The sequence below is a fragment of the Ceratotherium simum genome, chromosome 1 (assembly GCF_057802395.1).
Source record: "Ceratotherium simum simum isolate JZ-2026a chromosome 1, ASM5780239v1, whole genome shotgun sequence".
NCBI lineage: Eukaryota > Metazoa > Chordata > Mammalia > Perissodactyla > Rhinocerotidae > Ceratotherium > Ceratotherium simum.
Window position 1 is genome coordinate 37,656,653 of NC_141900.1, and position 6,310 is coordinate 37,662,962.

The 6,310-nt window shown below is 38.6% G+C and overlaps 1 pseudogene; it reads left to right on the forward strand.

Annotated features, from left to right (window-relative positions):
- Positions 1-3,691: 3,691 nt before the first annotated feature.
- Positions 3,692-5,934, forward strand: LOC101399819 (chromobox protein homolog 3 pseudogene; annotated as a pseudogene).
- Positions 5,935-6,310: the final 376 nt, after the last annotated feature.

Consider the following 6,310-nt stretch of genomic DNA (forward strand, 5'->3'; position numbering starts at 1 on the left):
TTTATAGAGAATCAGGCACAGGAATAAATGAAAAAAGGCAAATAAAGCATTTAGTACAGAGCCTGGCACATGTTGGCTAGGATCACCACCATTGTTATTATGATTTCATGTGAAATTTAGAGGTGGGAGAATTCACCTTGGACTGGTCTGGTTTAGGAGGGATTCATACAGAAGGAGGCATTTTAAGTGGATCTTAAAAGATAAGTAGGTGTTCGATGGAAAAGAACAGAGAGAAAGCATCATACAGAGGCAGAAGAGGACAATCTGGCAGCAGGCCACAGGGACTGTGAAGAGGAGGGTCCAGTGAAAGCTGAGGGTGCACATGGCAGTAGAACACATGTAGGAAGCTTGTTGGAGCCTGAACAAGGAGTTGGGACTATGGTTTGCAAGTATTGAGAAGCCAGGAAAGATTTGGGATTGGAAAATAATATGACTGACATGGGATGGTTTATAATGAAATAACTCTTCTACAGGCAGAGGGGAAGTGAGCTAGCACCCCATGTGCTCCTTCACTGTAACCTCTTGATGACTGAAACTCCAAACACAAAGCCAAAACACATATAAGAGGTGGTTTAGGAGCAAGAAGGAAGAAAGAGAAGCGGGAAAACATTTTCCTCCTCCCCCACTGGACCCAGAGCCCATGGTTCAGGTATTTGTGTATTAACCAAGTCAGCTTTCCTTTACCTCTAGGCCATGTACTCTGAGTGTGTGTGTGTGTGTTTATACACACACATACACGTGTATTTTTATCAGTGTGTGAATTTGTAAAAAATTACATTTTTCACAAATTACAAATTTGTGATTTATACAAAATTACACAGAAATTTTAGTGATTTATGAATTTCTTATAGTTAGTTGTGTCCACATCCCTTTTACTATTCTTTCCTTTTTTTTTTAAAGATATTATTTATTTATTTTTTTCCCTCAAAGCCCCAGTAGATAGTTGTATGTCATAGCTGCACATCCTTCTAGTTGCTGTATGTGGGACGCGGCCTGAGCACGGCAGGAGAAGCGGCGCCTGCGCGCCCGGGATCCGAACCCGGGCCGCCAGCAGCGGAGCGCTCGCACTTAACCGCTAAGCCACGGGGCCGGCCCTACTATTCTTTCCTTAAATAAGTAGATCATTGTGGGGACTCCAGCAAGATGTGGGCAAACTAAACCCAGCCTCCTCTGAAATATCTGAAGACATGGCGTCAAATGCTAGAGTGGAGCAGTGATTGTTCCCTTTTGAGAAGAAATGTGTTCCAGTTTACACAGTTGTCATTACTCCCTGTTGTTTCCTGACCCTGGGCCTGTGTGTCAATGATGTTTATCATCACACTAGTGCTATTGTTTTGTTTTTGCTCAGTTCCATACATTGATTTTCATTCCCTACTTGGCCCCTGTGTCACAATTTTAGCTTGTGACTCATGGATAAAACCAATTTTGACTTTTCCCTTCTGAAGTTGAATTTTTATAGGTATTTCTTAAAGCATTCTAAGACAAGCTAAAAAACAGCATTAATTATCTTAAATACTGAACAGCTGAGGTCAGGCCAACTCTGGTTGTAACTCATGCATACCATCTTCCTTGGCCTGGCAAATTTTGTGCATTCATTGAGAAAGGGGATCTGCCAGGAGTTGTTTTGTATCTGATGGCAGGCCAACAGATGCTGTGAAATCATGCCAAGACATGCCAAGTTGTCACCTCTGCATCCCTGTTTATCAGAGAGTTCATTGTATGAGTCCCCTGTCTACTGTTATGTCATATTTACTTGCTCAGATAGATAAAGGATCATGCCCAGATGAACAAGTTTTTAGGAAGGTGCTATTTTTACCCAATTCCCTAAACCACATATGAGTGACAAATATTTCCATAGGATTAATGAATAGGTGTTTCAGTCTCCTCCGCCCTTATTAAATACTAGCTTTTTCTTTCATACTTGGAACTCTTGAATTTGTAGATGAGAAACATTTTCCATATGTAATGATTCCAAGGACTTTTTAACCTATTAGATTTTGTTACATATATTGGTCACTCTTTTAAAGGATTGTTTCCAATCTAACCAAGAATCAACCCCCAAATCTGGTACTCCTTCATTTAGAATATTTTCATATTTTTGAGTAATATACACAGAGAATATTTCTTGATAAGATCAGGAATTGACCAAGGGAATCATGTAGTGTTAGCCATCCTTGTTTTTATCATTTGCCAAAAAAATTTTCTTAGCTTCATAGAAACCACATAGAAACCAAATGACTTGGTTTTCTTTCCACTTCTCTAGGCAACAAACCAATTTCAGTTTCCATGGACACCCAGTTGAGCAACAGTAGTTAGATCTGTAAAAACTGCTATCTGACTTGGAGTCCAATGGTGACCTACCCATCAGGACTGGGATGGCAATTCAGGTTTGACCGCTAAGGGACTGATGTGTATGAGATTTCGCATGAGCATTTGGGACAGTGCCAAGTTACTGTCCCTGGTGGTTTACGAGTTTCTTAATTTGTGGAGGTTCACAAATTATTATGGATCTTGTCTTGATATCTGGGTGGTTAGAAAGCTCCAAAATAAGATAGTGGGAACGGTAATAAGACAGGTCTGGTTGAAATAGATTTACTTTCCACTTGGTTAAGCCAGAGGCCTCCCATACTGATGGCTATGTTAACTCAGTTAAGAAATAATACATATTTGGAAATCCTTGTGGAAAGCCCAAAATATACTTGAAATGAGAGAAGTCATAGACTTATGTTCTAGTACATTTGAAGGATAGCTTTGAATCTAGGCAGTAATCAGATAATCTCCCCATTCAGTCTCAGCAGAAATACAAGAAAAGATTGAATTCGATTGTTCTGTATCATGTACTAATTCTCCAGGGCATATGCTCTCCTAGCCTAGGATACAATGAATGATTATTTCAAAAGATTAATCTGGTTTCCAGATTTGAATATGTTGTTCTTTGCGTTTGCCTGCATTGTGTAAAATTCTCCATTTCCCAGTTGCTCCAAAATTAACAAATTAAAAACTGGATCTTGCAGACCATTAATCAGTGTTGGAATGTTGATAAAGAAAGGCATTGAGAAATAGTGAAAATTATACTTTAATTGGCATTAGGGGACACAACTCTGCCATAAATGTGCTAGACCATTGTAAATGTGTCATTTCTCTTTTCTCACTGTCTCCTCATCTGTAAAGGGAGGAGGTGGTTGCTAATATTCCTTCTAGCACTAATGACAAGTGAACTTCTACTACTTAATGAAAAATCAATTTTAATTTCACATACAACAGAGGCCATGTCACATTTGTGAGAGATATAGCTCTTCACAGGAATAAAACCTTCAAGATTATGGCCAGAGGGAATTAGATGAAAGAATTGATCTTGTACTTTCCAAAAATGCCTCTAATCACTTTTTCTCTTTGTACTATGGAAGGTTTCCATGAATACCATAGAAAATGGATTCCTGGAAAAAAAGAGTGGGTATTTCTCAGAGACTTTTATATTTGGTTTGCTTCTAGGAATCTGAGATAGACAAATAAGAAATGGAATTTAAAAATGTATTTTTTTTTTTTTTTAAAGAAGAGATAGTAGTAGATGGTAGTTAGCTATCGGAAATCAGCTTAAGTTTTGTGGATGTACAATGAACTGATGATTTGAGGTGATATATTTTGTCATTAGCAAAAGTTGCCTCAGGAACAGGATAAAGATTTAGGAGAAATGTTACAGAAACTTTTAGCTTTACAAGCCCAGAGACTGACACATGTACATACCACAGTTCCTTGTCAGCTCCTTTATCGTGTGCAGTTTTACATCTCGGTAAAGTAACCTGGGCAAATAAAGAGGGAAAGACATTCCAGGTAGAAGTTCATGTTCATTATCTCGATTGTGATGATAGTTTCCCAGGTACATTCACAGGTTGAAACTTAGCGTACTGTACACTTTAAATATGTGCAGTTTATTATACTTTAATAAAGCTTTTACAAAAAAGGAAGTAACGTGTATGTTCAAAAATTAGAGAATGATTTAATCTGTTATTTATCAGTAAATTTTTTGAACACAGATATATATTTTTTATATCTTATAAATCATGTTTTTGAAGACTTTAATATCATTGGAAAATGCCCATAATATTCAGAGACAAGTGCACTTCTGATTTATAATGGTTCATTCATAAATATTTGTTGAAGGTTATATGAATGGTGTAGTGTTAAATGAAAAAAGCAAGATACAAAAAATGCATATATAATTTAATATGATCCCAATTGTGGTAACTCTCTCTCTTCTCTCTCACGGCTGAAAGGAAATACCCCAAAATGTTCGCACTGGTTGTGTCTGTTAGGTGGAATGACATATGATTTTTATTTTCCTTCTTTTGCTTTTGGGGCTTTTCTAAAATTGAGCTTCCATTACTTTCACAAGCCGACAAAAACCTAGCAAATGCTCTTTTAAAAGCTTCTTGCCCATACAGGGGAACTCCTTGGTGCAAATATTTTTAGAAAATATATCAGCCTAATGGAGGCACATAGCATCTTTTCCTGCACTTCTTGCACAGTCACATGCTACCAAATGCTGAGGGATTTTAGTGCGGAATGGTGGGTATGCTGGAAAGAAAGACTGTTATACCAGCTCTAGCCTGCAGCTTGTGATATACAGCCTAGAAATGCCTTCTTATGAATATGTTTTACGTAGCCTTAGGAGTTCACTTACCTTTGTCACTCCACCACTAGTGGTCCCTTGATAAAACAAGGTCAAAGACAAGGAGGATAAATTCCCTGGGTCACTCCCCATGCAGCTCTGTCAGGAAATGTTCACCAACGATGTCCTAATAAGAAAAGGAGAGCAGTTGTATGTGGGCGTTCCTGTGAAATGTAGAAAATTCCTGTCTTTTGTCCAATCAGTGGCGAGCCTTATGCACTTTTGACTTCTTTCCTCCTGGAATCAGAGAGAAAACCAGGGTAGAGCTTAGCTTCTGGGGTGAGGACAAGGGAGGAAGGCTTGTGAAAGTGAGGGTCAAAGGTGTGGAGGGGTTGGGAGACCTCTCATGCACAAAGATGTGCCTTTATTACTCTCCCCCCAAATATGAGGGACATTTGTCCTGTGACTTCCATTCTGCTTTTCTGCCTGTGCAGAGAAAGGCGATGACTGGATGCTATCTGCAGGGAGGTGTGATTTGGCAGGAGAGGGTGGGGCTGGGGCCTGAGGGAGAGATGTTGGTGAGACCCAAGGTAGCCCTCGTGCCCTGCCTTGCCAGGATGCTGGGACTGCATCTTACAGCCTGAAACATGAAAATTAAAAATAAAATGTCCAGTAACATAAAAATTAAAAATAAAATGGAGCTCTAGCTTGAGGCGTGTGGGGCTGGAGATGCGGCAGACCCTAGAAGCATCTTGGAGGTGGTGAATAATAGCTCTTCAAGTTCGCGGTAAAAACGGCCTCCAATAAAACCACATTGCAAAAAATGGGAAAGAAACAGAATGGAAAGTCAAAGAAGCAAAGCCTGAAGAATTTGTGTTGGAAAAAGCACACACCGATATGTAGTGATGGGAAGGTGGGGTGTTTCCTAAAGTGGAAGGTAATACAGATGCCAACAATATTGGGAACCTGAAGGAAGTTTCGATTGTCCAGAGTTAACTGAAACATTTGTTAATTCTCAAAGAACTGGTAAAGAAAAAGATGATACAAAAAGAAAATCTTTATCTGACAGTGAATCTTATGATAGCAAATCAAAGACAGGAGATGCTACTGACAAACCAAGAGGCTTTGCCAGAGGTCTTGATCCTGAATAGAATAATTGATGCCTCAGACAGCAATGGAGAATTAACCTTTCCCAGGAAATGGAAAGATTCAGAGGTAGATTTGGTGCTGGCAAAAGAGGAAATATGAAGTGTTCTCAAATTGTAATTGCTTTTTATGAAGAGAGATGAACTTGGCATTCCTGTCCAGAAAATGAAGCTAAATAATTGTTTGCATTGCTATATATATATATTATACATATAAAACCCGGGTCTTGGTGTTCTGATTTATTAGTGTGAAGAAATAACCACATTCTAATGAAAATCAAGTTTGAAATGTTTGTTTTGAAGTAGTAATGGGGGAGTCGGGTTTTTTCTTGCATCTATAACACTGGTTTCTTTGAACAAATAAATAATGCTTTCTTAGTTTCTTCCTTTATCAGAAAAGGACAGTTGATACCATGGTATATTATTTCCTCTGCATTAGAGAACAGCTTTTCTAAATGTTGGGGAAAATCTCCATGGTCATTACTCAGTCAGAATTTGTTTAACTCATATACGCCTAAGTACCACTCTGGGTTTTTGTTTATTTGTTTTTTTGTGT